Source organism: Choloepus didactylus, chromosome 2 (genome assembly GCF_015220235.1).
Source record: "Choloepus didactylus isolate mChoDid1 chromosome 2, mChoDid1.pri, whole genome shotgun sequence".
In the NCBI taxonomy this organism is placed as follows: domain Eukaryota; kingdom Metazoa; phylum Chordata; class Mammalia; order Pilosa; family Megalonychidae; genus Choloepus; species Choloepus didactylus.
This window is the reverse complement of record NC_051308.1, coordinates 219,099,845-219,112,625: the sequence shown is the minus strand read 5'-3', so window position 1 is coordinate 219,112,625 and position 12,781 is coordinate 219,099,845.

Sequence of the window (12,781 nt, the reverse complement as noted above, 5' to 3'; positions counted from 1 at the left end):
GGTCTGGCAGCGTGGGCAGCAGCAGACACAGTGGTGGGGGCCAGTGGGGTCCTGGTCTTATCAACTTCACTGCCCGCCCAGCCTCCAGGCCAGGCGGCCCCCCACTGATGTGGGGGCAGCCCATCCCTGGCCCCCAGCCCCCGCCCCCCCAAGGGGTGGAGCTCACGCTGAATGAAGGTGTGTGTGCCAGGAGACGGAGGGAGCCGCCTGGCCTGGGCTCAAGAGGCCCCTCCAACCACAAGGGCTCCTTTGCCTGCAGGAGCAATCCGAGCTGCAGTTGGAATTCGGGAAATATTGGTGAGGGGTGGGGGCACCTCCAGAGCCTGGAGCCATTGCCAGGCCAGAGCTGACATCCCAAGCCCAGCGATACCTAGGTCCAAAGGGCTCAGGCCAAACTCTGCACTGCCCACATTCCACACCAAAATCCTTCCCCCACCTGTAATTCCAACCCCAAATTCCTCATTAAACACACTTTCCCTTCTGCAGCCTCAGTGTACCCTGCTCTCCACATACACCCTGCTCTCCAGCTGCACCCAGATTCTTGTGGTTCTCTTCAAGGGATCTCTGACTCTTTGCACTTGCAGGGCCATCTTCCCAGAATGCCCTTTTCTCCTGCTAACTCCCTCCCTGGCAGAATGCTTCAAGATAGTAATTGGAGCTAACCCAAATATTAGCTCTTAGTATGTGCAAGGCAGAAGAGAAGGTGGTTATGAGCACAGACTTGGGCTCTGCTAATTACTAGCTGGGTGGCCGTGGGCAAGTTGTTTCACCTCTCTGTGCCCCAGATTTCTCATCTGGAAATTTGGCATGACAACAGTGCCAACCTCATAGGGTTGATGTGAGGAGCCAATGAATACATGAGCTGTCTCATTTAATCCTCATGACAATCCTGTGGAGATGAGGAACTGAAGAACAGAGATTTCCCAGATGAGAAACTGAAGAACAGAGAGGTGAAGTAACTTTTCTAAGTTCACACAGCTAAGAAGTGTCTTTACCCAGGAAAGGGTCCCAAGCCTGTGCCTTCAGCCAACCTACTTGCTCCATGCCCACCTCTACCCCGACCCCTCCCGGGTTGCCCCCCCTTCCTGTGCTTCCCTGCATTGTCTGTCTCCCCCATGAGCCAGTGACTATCTGATTCATTCATCTCTGCCTCCCAGGCCCACCCCAGGGCCTGCATGGAGGAGGCAGTGATAGAGGCATGTAAATAAAGGAACATAACCAACAGGGACCGCTGCATCTGCTCCAGGACTTGATGGAGTAGAGCATGTGCTTGGCCATCTGAGAGACCCAAGTTTGAATCCACCTCTGCTTCTGGCCAGCTGTGTGACCTGCAGCAAGTGACTAAACCTCTCTGAGCTTCAGCTGGTCATTGTGCAGTGGGAACAGTAGCTCTGGCCTGCCGGTATTCCTGGGGCAATGGAAAGAGGTAATGTGGAAGCAGAAGTGGGCTCAGAGGATTGTCATCTTTCCAGGGGGCAGAATCACCAAGCTTAAGACATGTTCTTTTCACTCTATGTAAGTTCTGTCTCAGTAAAAGGAAATGTAGAGACATTTTTTTAAGTGATTGCAGTTACAGCAGACCCAACCATCAGCTCTCACAACTTTCAACAATGATAACCATCCCTTCCACCCTGACATGGCACAGTCCCTCACTGTGTCACTCCACCTCCTTTGTTCTCTAACAAAACTCCAAGGCTGGTAGATCTGAGTATATTAACCCATTTGTCAGATGAGAAAACTGAGGCTCAGAGAGGTCGACTGGCTTGCCCAGCCTGGAACTCAAGTTTCAATCCCCTTCTGCACAATTTTTGGAGAACGGGCAGGACAAAAGCATTTCCCTTTGATTTTTCCCATTTAAGTTTCATTTGTTCACAGTGTGTGTCCCTCCCCAAGTTCAAGCACCAATTGAGGCTGCTGATTTCTTTTGTTTGTCTAATTAAGTCTAATTCTCTTCTGCAGAGATGCTGCGTGGTGATCAAGGCACAGACCCTTCCCAAAATTGTGTCCTAACTGTGTTACCTGCTGCCCCGGCAGAATGGCAGCTCCCTGAGAGCAGGGATTCCCGCCTGTCTCAGGCACCACAGACGCCCCGGGACCCAGCACCATGCCTGGCACCAGGTCTCTGGCGTACAAATGAAGAAATGAATTAAATGAAGGAACTAATGACAGCTCAGTTCCGTTTCCTTGCAAAACCGACAAGGGTCAGACCGGGGTCAGCGGTGGTGACCGAGGGTGAGAGAGGCTCGGTGCCCTCCCCATGGCCTTGCTGGAGGTGGACGAGGAGAACGTGAGCTGGAGTCGCCCCCCCCGATCGCCCACACCCCAGAGGACAGGCAGCAGCGGGGCCTGTGAAACAGCTCTTTCAGCTCCGTCTCTGAATGGCAGTTCTATGGCCTCCTCGGAGGAACACAGGCACCTTCTCTGTGTCACTTCTCCGCTCATTAGCAGAGGCACAGAAATATGCTACAGGTAAATTTTCGAGGGCAGAAGATTCCGGAAAAAAAGCAGCTTTAACATTCCATAGCAGGAGCAAGGGCTGGGGGGAGAAGACCTGGAAGTTCAACATATACATTGAGGAAAGAAGATAAATATTTGTGTTTTCAAAATGTGAAACATTTGCCCCAGGACTCAAAATTGGGAACAGTGTGTCTGGTATTAGCCAGAGAAAAAAATGTGGTGAGGGGCTTGCTTCCGGGCTGCTCCGGTGGAAGAAGGCAGCCGGGAGGGGCTCCCGCCATTCCCTCTCCCTGTTTGTTGTTCACAGGCCTCACTTTCCAGAAACTTAAAACCTTCAGTGTTTTATCCAAGGGAGTGCATTTGGGATGAAGTGAGACTTTCCTGGGCAGAGTTTTCAGTGGAAAGTGCACTGGACTCCTTGTCCAGTGCTCCCGAAGCTCAGTTCTTTTCCTAAAGAGTCAATCTGATTATCTCACTCTGCTGTGATGAGAGATGAACGTGGTGTAAGACAGCTTCCCCTTCTTTGTCCTTTGCTCACCATCGTCATGGTTTTTTTCTGGAGCCACATATTCCTTTACTAATATTTACTTAATCTTTCCCTTTAACTTTCAAGTTAATTACTTTTTTCCTTAACTTCTCCTCCTGCTAAGAAGTAATAGCCATGAAATCACTGGTTTGATGCAGTTTATTTTATTTATTTATTTATTTCCAATGCACATTCAAATAAATTTAAAACTAATGAAATTTAGTTTTCCATCCACATATCACCAAAAATTATGCCAGACTGTAAGGAACGCTGTGAAGTGAAGGGACTTGGGAATCACACAGAGCCGGGCTTGATTCCCTGATTCTGTCAAGTGCCAGCTGCGGCGGCTTTGGGTAAATCCCTTCTCTGCTCTTGTGTTTCTTGTCTATAAAAGGGGATCCTAATGCCAGGACACAGAGCGGCGGAGAGCATGATGGGGAATGAACATAAACACCTGCACAGGTGGGCGTGCCACCCGAAGCTCGCTGTTTCACATCCTTCCAAGAATAGTCAGGATAGGGTACACTACACTGCAGTAACAAATAAGCCTCCACATCCCAGTGGCTGACACCAGTATTTCTCTCTCCTGCACAGGTCTTCTCCAAAGCTGCCTCCATCTTACTATCCAGTCATCTCCAAGTCCTTTGTTTCCAGCCACAGGGAGATGCCTCCCACAAGAAGTACGTATTGAATGACTCCACCAGGGAGCCTGGGAGTAGCCTGTGTGTAACGGTCTCCACCACTCTCCCAAGTGGAAAGAGCTTCCCTTGGCCTTACATCACCTCTACGTCAAAGTTCAAACTTAGCTGGGCATTTAAGGCTCTTCACAATGGGTTTCCTGCCATCTTTGCAGCCCATTCATTGCCAGCTCTCTCTCACACACACACACACACACACACATACACACTTCAGTCACATCAGACTTCTCCGCTCTGAGCTTCGCCTCTGCTTTCCCCTCCCGCTGACTGCCCTCCTCCCCCTTGTCTGACCAGCAGACATCTGCTCATCCTACAAGCGCCACCTCGAATGCCAGCCTCCTGGGTCCCCACCCTTGCTCTCTCCCCCCTCAGTCTTCTCATGGTACATTTTCTTTCCTCAATTGCAGCAGATTTCACATTGGATTTTACTTATTGGTTTCCCCTACTCTCACCCCCACGAGACTGTGAGGGCCTCAAAGGCAGTGAGTCTACCCTTTGCCCTAGCACATTCTCAGAGCTAGTGCTGAAAAAAATGGGAACTCGTTTCTTTTGAGGAATATAAACCACTTCAAAGGTCACCTAGACAGGTGTGCCCAAGCCCGGCCACCCACCAGACCTACCTGGAGAAGTTGTTAAAAATACAGATTCCACCCATGTCAAATGCCTTCTAGGCCAGAGAGTCAGCCCATAGCCCCAGACGCAGCCGTGGAAACAGGATCTGAGCATTGGGAGGAAGGGCTGAGATTTGGGACTGGGACCTCTAGCAGACACAATGGAGGCCCACCTTGGAGTTTACCTGCAGCAATGGGTGCTTCCCACACAGGCTGACTGCGAGCCAGGCAGCCTGGGATTTAACACCCCAGGTGCAGCCCTCAACCGATGAGGGAGGAGGGCTGTGGGTGAATGCCCAGCCACCACATCCCCACTGGGCAGCTCTGCCCTGTGCCCTCACGGTCCCTCAGAAGGTCCCCAGCAGGATGAGCCCAGTCACCCCTAGTGGCCACCTGCCAATCAAATGCATTTTTCATTGGCTTTCTCCCTTCCCTGCCTCACTTCTCCTCCCTTCCCTTCCGGCTTGTGTTTCCTGGAATCATCTCCCCAGTAAACCACCCGCATCAAGTTCTTGTCTCAGGACCTGCTTTTGGAGAAACAACCTGAGACAAAATTTCCTCAACTCTCTGGGGATGCCAAGACAGTCCAAGGACATATTTGGAGCTCCTGAGGAGGGTGGGTGATGAACTGGCACCCGACAGATGGGGAGAGCTGAAGGCAAAGAAGGGAAGTGCTGACCAGGAGCTTGGGGCCAGCTGGGGTCTGGGGAAATCCCAGCAGAATACTCTTCTAGATGCACGTGCAAGGTATTGTTTTTATACTTCTCTTAGCCCCAAGCTTTCAATAAAGTTTGGTGAAGTTTTTCTCAAAGGAAAATACAGACTCCCAGGCTCCATTCCATGTCCAGTGAGTCTGTATTTCTAAACTCCCCAGGTGGTTCTGATGTAGTTAAACCATCGCACTCATCCAACTTCCCATAGGAAGCATGAATTCTCTCTGTCTGTCTGAAAAGCTGTTGTCCAGCCTATGGTAGAACATCTCCCAGACCGGGAGCTCGCTACCCTCAAGGTGTTGTATCTCATCTTTATCCAGCCCTGAGAGCAGTCTAGTCCCCTGGGTGCCATGCCCAGTGACCTGAAGGCCACAGTCATGCCCCACTGAGTCGATTCCTCCCTAAGGAAAACACCCTCATTTCCTACAACCACCCTGTGAGTTCATCATCTTGCCAGCCGGGTGCCTGATCCCAGTGGATTTCAGTCTGTCTGTTTCCCTCTTAAACATTTGAGCTCTGAACTGAATATAATCCTCCAGCCAGCAGAACAGAATATATTTCATCGCCTGTCTTCCAAGGTACCCAAGTTCTGTTCACACTGCCTGAAATCCATGATCTTTTCCCTTCAGCCTCAAAACATCATCTCTGTTGGGAAAGCCATATGGACCACACTCCCCTTTGTCCAGTGTATGGATGGATGAGTAGAAAAATGGGGGCAAAAAAAAAAAAGGCACCCAGTGTTCTTTTTAACTTTGATTGTTTTTTTTTCACTTTAATTTTTATTCTTATTATTTGTGTGTGTGTGGTAATGAAAATGTTCAAAAATTAAAGAAAAAAAATCACCTCTGCAGAAAGGAGAACTCATGAAAATGCGCCAACAGGTTTGATCTCCTGTTTCAGCCTTCCATTTCAAACCTCTTTTGCTTCTCTGACCAACGCTTCAGACATTCAGGAGCGAGTTGCCGCCAATTTGGAGTTGAAGGAGGGAAAAATAAAACTTCCTCCAAATTGGAAAGGGGTGGTGTATTCGTTCTCTATTGCTGCATAACAAATTACCACAAACTCAGCGGCTTAAAAACAACACAAATTTAGCATCCCTCAGCTTCTGTAGCTCGGGAGTCCAGGCACAACTGAGCTGGGTTCTCTGCTCGGGGTCTCACGAGGCTGGAATGACGGTATCTGGTGGGCTGTGTTCCTTTCTGGAGCTCAGAGTCCTCCTCCGAGGTCAAATGGCGGATGGCGAAATTCAGTTCCTTGCAGTTGTAGGTCTGGGGTTCGTTTTCTCATTGGCTGTCCATCAGAGGCTACTCTCGATTTCTGGAGGGTTCTTTTTGTTTTTTGTGTTTTGTTATTTTTTGTTTGTTTTTTTTTTTTTGCCATGCACCCCCCTGATTTGGTCAGGCTCACCCAGGATAATTTTCCTTTCTTAAAGCCGACTGAACAGAATAACATAACCTAAGCACAGGAGTGTCTGTCCCTTCAGATTCGCAGGTTCCACCTGCACTCAAGAGAGACATACAGGAGCCTACATCATTGGGTGTCATCTTAAAAGTCTGCTTCCCACAGGGGATATATATGGGTGTAGAGTTGGGGAAGGGGGATAAAGGGCAGAGGATTGACAAGGAAACACAGCATTTCCAGTTTGGGGAAAGTTGCTTCAGGGTCAGTGCAGGAAGGACTGGCACTGACTAAAATACTAAAAATGCAGGCTCCGTGTTTCCCTTGAGGTTTCTCTCCCAGGGCACTCTAGAAAAGCATGCCCCGAGGCCCTGCCCCTTGCAAGTTGGCAGGGAAAAGCCTTCGGGTGGCATTCAGGGACCTGGGAGCAAGGCCCGGCCTTGCTTCTGACTCACTAGAAGTGTATGTGTGTTATTGCATCAACGCCCTTCTGCTTAGTCTGTATAAGGACCCCTCACCCCAGAAAAGTTTAAATCCTTCCTTCCCCCATTCTCCAAGCATACTCAGGGGAAGCTGCACAGTAACTTTCCTGCTTTTTCCTTGTTCCTTCCACTCTGCCACATAAGGTGCTTTAGAATGCCTTGTACTTGTCCAGAACCTTCTAAGTGTTCAGCTCATTGACGTATAAAACTTCAGCAACTTGATCCTGCCCAGGTCAGGCTGGAAGGGTGTGTGATGTCGTGAGTTACAGGGACACTGCAGAGCTCCAGGCTGCAGACACCTTTGGACATCAGCCGTGTCTCCAGGACCTTGCCCAGGCTATCTCCCCAACTGCGGTGTCCGTCCTGGCCCGTGGGGCAGAGGACACTGTGAGATGACTGTCCAGTTGGACCATCGGGCCATTGAGGTGGCAGCAGAGCCACTTCCCAGGTGGGCGGTTTCCTCAAACAGGAACAGGGCCCAGCTGTGGCTCCCCGTGGGTTCCTCCGCTGCCGAGGGTGCAGCCTGCCGGGACGCTCTTGGAGGCTCATTGGGGAGGCTTCCTCCTGGAATCCCAGGAGGGGGAATGGAATGGGAGCCCACTGGGTGGGTAGTGGGCAGGGTCTGTGGCCACAGAAACACCCCATAGCTGCTTTTTGCACCCACTACAGAGGGCCAGATGCCACCCAGAGACCCAAGCTGACTCTTCAGCCTGAGGACTGCTTTTCTTGACCCTTAGAGATATTTCATTGCAAACCGCAGACATTCCTAGGGTGACTGATTGGACACGAATCTCTTGTCTCCCCAAAAGTCAGGTCCTGAGACTCAGTGACGTGCAGTAACAACTTGCTCAGAATCACAGAGCAAGGTTTCCTCGTCTATCAGGTGGGTCTGCCCAGGCTGTTGGAGGTGGAGCTGGTTGTCCCTGTTCTGGCACATCCTCTGCAGCGCGAGGTGTCAATATGGTTTGTGATACCTCCCACATGGTGGCTTGGTCTCAGGCCCTCAGAGTGGGCAGGTGGGCTGAAGCCAGGGGCTGGGGCAGGGCAAAGAGACCAGTGCCTTCATCTGTGGGCATGTCAGGGAGGCCACTGCTCCGCATCATGTCCCACTGATGGGTTAACACCCATCCCACCCCGTGGTGTGCCCCACCCTCTGCCCACAGGTGACACTCACACCTCAACCTCCTCCCTTCTCCCTCTCCTGAACTCCAAACCTAAAGATACGGCTGCTTCCTGGGTGCCTCCTCTCCTATGGCCCCCAACGCTGCTCAAATCCAACACCACCAGAACTCAACACATCCTCTTGCATCCCTCACCCAGCCTCCTCAGCTCAGAGAAGGCCACCACCAACCCCAGTGCTCTCGAAACCAGACCCCAGCCTTGACCCTCCCTCTTCCTTGCTTTCCTGTCCAAGCCCTGTGGGTCCTGCCTCCCAAACTCCCTTGAATCTACCCAGCCCCATAGCCACTGCCTGGGTTCGTGCCCTGTCATCTCTCACCTGCACCTCTTCCCCATCAGCCCTCTGCTGGGCTGCCTGCACCCAGTCTTGCTCCCTCAAGTCTGTTCTGCATCTCAAGGCAGTTAGGGTGCTCTTTTGAATGATCACCCACTTACTCTTCTCTGTGCATTTATTCAGCCAGGCCTGTCCTCGAGACCAGGGATACAATGAACATTATGTCTTGGGACCTGCCTTCACGTAGCTCACCAAGGTTCTAAAATCATGTCACGCTACTCAGCACATTATCCTTCAGGCCCCCACAGCTTTCAGGTTCATGTCCAAACTCCCTAGCCTGGCAGTGAAGACCTCGCAGGATCTTCACCCAGACTCGCCTCTCACCTCTTCCCTGAATGCATCCTCAGCTCCAGCCTCACGGAGCTAATAACACCAGCTGCCTTTTCCTGGCCATTTACCAAGTGCTGTTCAAGATTTGTGGAAGGCATTTCTGGATGGGTTGTTCCTAATTCCCTTACAAAATACTCAGTTTCCCAAACTGCCTTGCAGCAAGGAGCAGCCATGTGACTAGTTCTGACCAAAGAGACGTGAGTGAACTTCTCCTGAGGAAAAGGATGCCATTTCTGGGAAAGATTTTGCCTTCCTGCCTTGAAGACTGATGTAATGGCAGGAGTTGTGGCAGCCATCTTATGATCATGAGGGAAAAAAAACAAAACACTAATTTTCCTAAGCTGCTGGGACAACACCAGTATCTGCCTATATCTGGATTTCTTGTTATATGTGAAAAATAAGCTCCAATAGCCCAAGCAACTGAAGTTGGGTTTTCTGTTTCTTTCAGTCAAACTCACTCCTGACTGATACATTATCCCAAGCACTTTACATGTTTAACTCACCTGCTTCTCAATGGTCCTATGAAGTAGACTGAATAGAAACCTGAGATTCAAAAGTGAAGCCAGTTGCACAAGATCACACTGCCTATAATGGTGTAACTGGGATTCAAAGCTAAGCAGTGTTGCTCCCAAGTCCACAGTCTGAACTGTCACTGCCCCATTCAATCCCACCCAAACTCTTGCATTCTCCTGCAGAGCAGGTCCCCCCACCTGGAACCCTTCCCCTTCCTTCACCTAGCTCCCACTTCAGTTCAGGACTCACCTCCTCTGGGAAGTCTGCCCTGACCCTGCAGGGTCAGCGGTCCTCCCTGGGCTCCCCCAACCCCCTTCCAGATCTCCCCATCTCAACACAGATCACACCCACTGTGTTCCAGTTGCTCCTATCTCTTCCCTGGTCAGACCACAGCCCGAGGAGGGCGAGGACAGGTCTAGGGTCCCAGCAGCCCAGACCCAGTGCCTGGCACAGAGTAGGCCTCTGGGAATATTCTAGAATATATAAATGAACATTTAAATGAATGAGGATCATGCGAGGGGTCCAAAACCCATGCCATGTAACTAAAACCTGAAGAATTGTGCTTGGGGGAATGGAGGGTGGCAGAGGGGGTGTTCTGTGTAGGAGCAGGCCCAGGGCATGGGGTCACTGTGGGACACAGGAAGTAGAGGTGCCCTTTGGAGCCCTTGGAGCCAGAAATTAAGACCAGAGGGCAAAATCCCATGCAAGCCAAGGCAGGAGGGCCTCCGGGACGCCACGCGCAGAAGGGTGGGTCCAGGAGCCTTCAAGGCCCTTTCTGGTCCAGATCCTACAGCTCTAGGACTGGCTCCAGTGCACCTGTCTGAAGCCTGGAATGGGAGCTAAATCAGGGCCTTGGGCGGTGGAGGGTCCCTAGGGTAAGGGAGAGGTTGTCCGGAAGGAACCGGAGGGAGAAGCACAGGCTCAGGTTGGAGATGGTGCAGCCCAGCCACTCCAGCGATGCATGACTTCCGGGCAAGTGCCTCCCCTCCCTGACCTCAAGAATAACCTTAGGGCTGCACCTGCCACGCAGGCAGTGGGTGGATACACAGGGATGACCCGCTGAAGTGGCCACTGAGTTACAGGCACCACTCCTGTCCTCATCGTGGCCCTGGAGAAACAGGAAGTTCTCCACTGGGCGGCCCTGGTTTGGTTTTGCCAACTCCCTGTTCCCTCTCAGAGGCAGGCTGCCCAGCCCGGCCGCTCACCTGGCCGTTCCCTCACACAGCCCCCTCTTTCCTGGAGGCTGCTCCTTTCCCAGCATCCGGCTCAAACAGGCCCAAACCATCCTGGTGCCTGTCAAAGGGCCCCTGTGTGAGCCTCAAATGGGGCATTGATCGGGCCGCAGCAAGGGCTGCCCAGAGGGTCGCGGGCTGGCTTGGCTGGGCTGGGCCACTCGGGCTTCCCCAAACCCAGCTATTTCCTGCTCCTGGGCTGGCCCCCTCCCAGCCCGCCTGGCCACAGGGCACAATCCTGCTATACATCCCAGTCTGCAACTTGGCCCTGGGCCAGGGGAGGGGTGAGGGGCGGGGGAGAAGGGGCGGGGAGTCAGCAGTGCATTCAGGGTCTCCTGGTCCTTGGGACACACAGACCCCTGGAACCCTCCTGGTGAAGTCAAGGCCAATCCCCCTCTTCCCACGACCTTTGCTCCCAATCCACACTTGGTGGAGGCCTGGGGTGGGGATGGGTGGGTGGCATGGCCCTCTTCGTGCAAAGAATCAAGAGCTCACAGGGCCTGGAGCCCCATCCCCTCTCAATAGCCTCCACTTGGAGTAGACAGAAAGGCAGTGGGTTTAATACCTGACCACTGTATGGCCTCAGGAAAGTCACTTGACATCTCTGGGCCTCAATTCCCTCCTGTGTGAGTGGAGGGGTTTGGAGATCTCTTTCCACCTCTGTTAGAGTCAGACCTTATCAATTGCTTGGGATGCTGATCAAGAACAGAGAAAATCCATGAAGAAACTTGCCATCCCTAAGAAAAGTGCACAGTATTTGAGTCCTGGATCCAGCCATGCCTGAAGCCAGAATCCCTGGACATCTCACTTGTGTGAGACAAGAAACTTCACAACTTTTTTTTCCTTAAAAGACTTGGTTCTCTAAGGTTTCTGTTACTTGCAACCATTTCCTTCCTATAAATGCCCTTCTCAGTGAAAGTTAGCCGGGGTGGGCTTGCAGCCAAAGAACCCCAATGTATGCAAAGAGCTTTCATGATCCAGGCCCCCAAAACCTCGCCAGCCTCCCCTTCTATCTCTCCCCACTTGCAGCACCAATGAGCTACCTACACCAGCTCCTCTCTCCCACCTCTGTGGAGGCCTTCCACATCCTGTTCCTGTGGCCTAGAACATTCTGCCCCATGTTGCTGCCTGCTTCCTATGCATCTTTCAGACTCAGCTTGGTCAGACTTGCTCCAACAAGCCTTTTTTTGTTTGTTTGTTTGTTTGTTTGTTTTTATTAAATTCAGTTTTATTGAAATACATTCACACACCATACAATCATCCATGATATACAATCCATTGTCCACAGTATGATAACAGTTGTGTGTTCATCACCACAATCTATTTCTGAACGTTTTCCTTACATCAGAAAGAACCAGAACAAGAATAAAAAATAAAAGTGAAAAAAAACACCCAAATCATCCCCCCATCCCACCCCATTTGTCCTTTAGTTTTTATCCCCATTCCTCCACTCATCCATACACTAGATAAAGGGGGTGTGATCCACAAGGTGTTCACAATCACACTGTCACCCCTTGTAATCTACATTATTATATAATTGTCTTCAGGAGTCCAGACTGCTGGGTTGGAGTTTGGTAGTTTCAGGTATTTACTTCTAGCTATTCCAATAAGTTAAAACCTAAAAAGTGTTATCTATATAGTGCATAAGAATGTCCACCAGAGTGACCTCTCGACTCCATTTGAAATCTCTCAGCCACTGAAGCTTTATTTTGTTTCATTTCACATCCCCCTTTTGGTCAAGAAGATGTTCTCAATCCCACGATGCCGGGTCCAGATTCATCCCCGGGAGTCATACTCTGCGTTGCCAGGGAGATTTAAACCCCTGGGAGTCGGATCCCACGTAGAGGGGAGGGCAGCGAGTTCACCTGTCGAGATGGCTCAGTTAGAGAGAGAGAGGGCCACATCTGAGCAACAAAGAGGTACTCAGGGGGAGATTCTTAGGCACCATTACATACAACTTTAGGCTCTCCTTTGTGGTAATGAGCTTCATAAGGGCAAGTCCCATGCTTGAGGGCTCAGCACATCAAACCGCCAGTCCCAATGTTTGTGACAACATACGCTAGGTCCAATAGGCCTTTGCTGGCCCCTCAGGCTCATCCGAGGTCCTCCTTCAGGCTTTCCTGATCGTGATGCTGGCTGTGAGCTATTACAATTGTTTATGGTTCTGTCCCCCTGACACCAGACAGTGGGTAACTGGAGGCAAGTCTGACCCATTGAAGTCATCCTTAGTGCCCAGACATCAGTACGCAGCATGTGATTCACGATCAGAAGCAGTGACACTCACTACCTGGGCATGGCTGGACTGAAC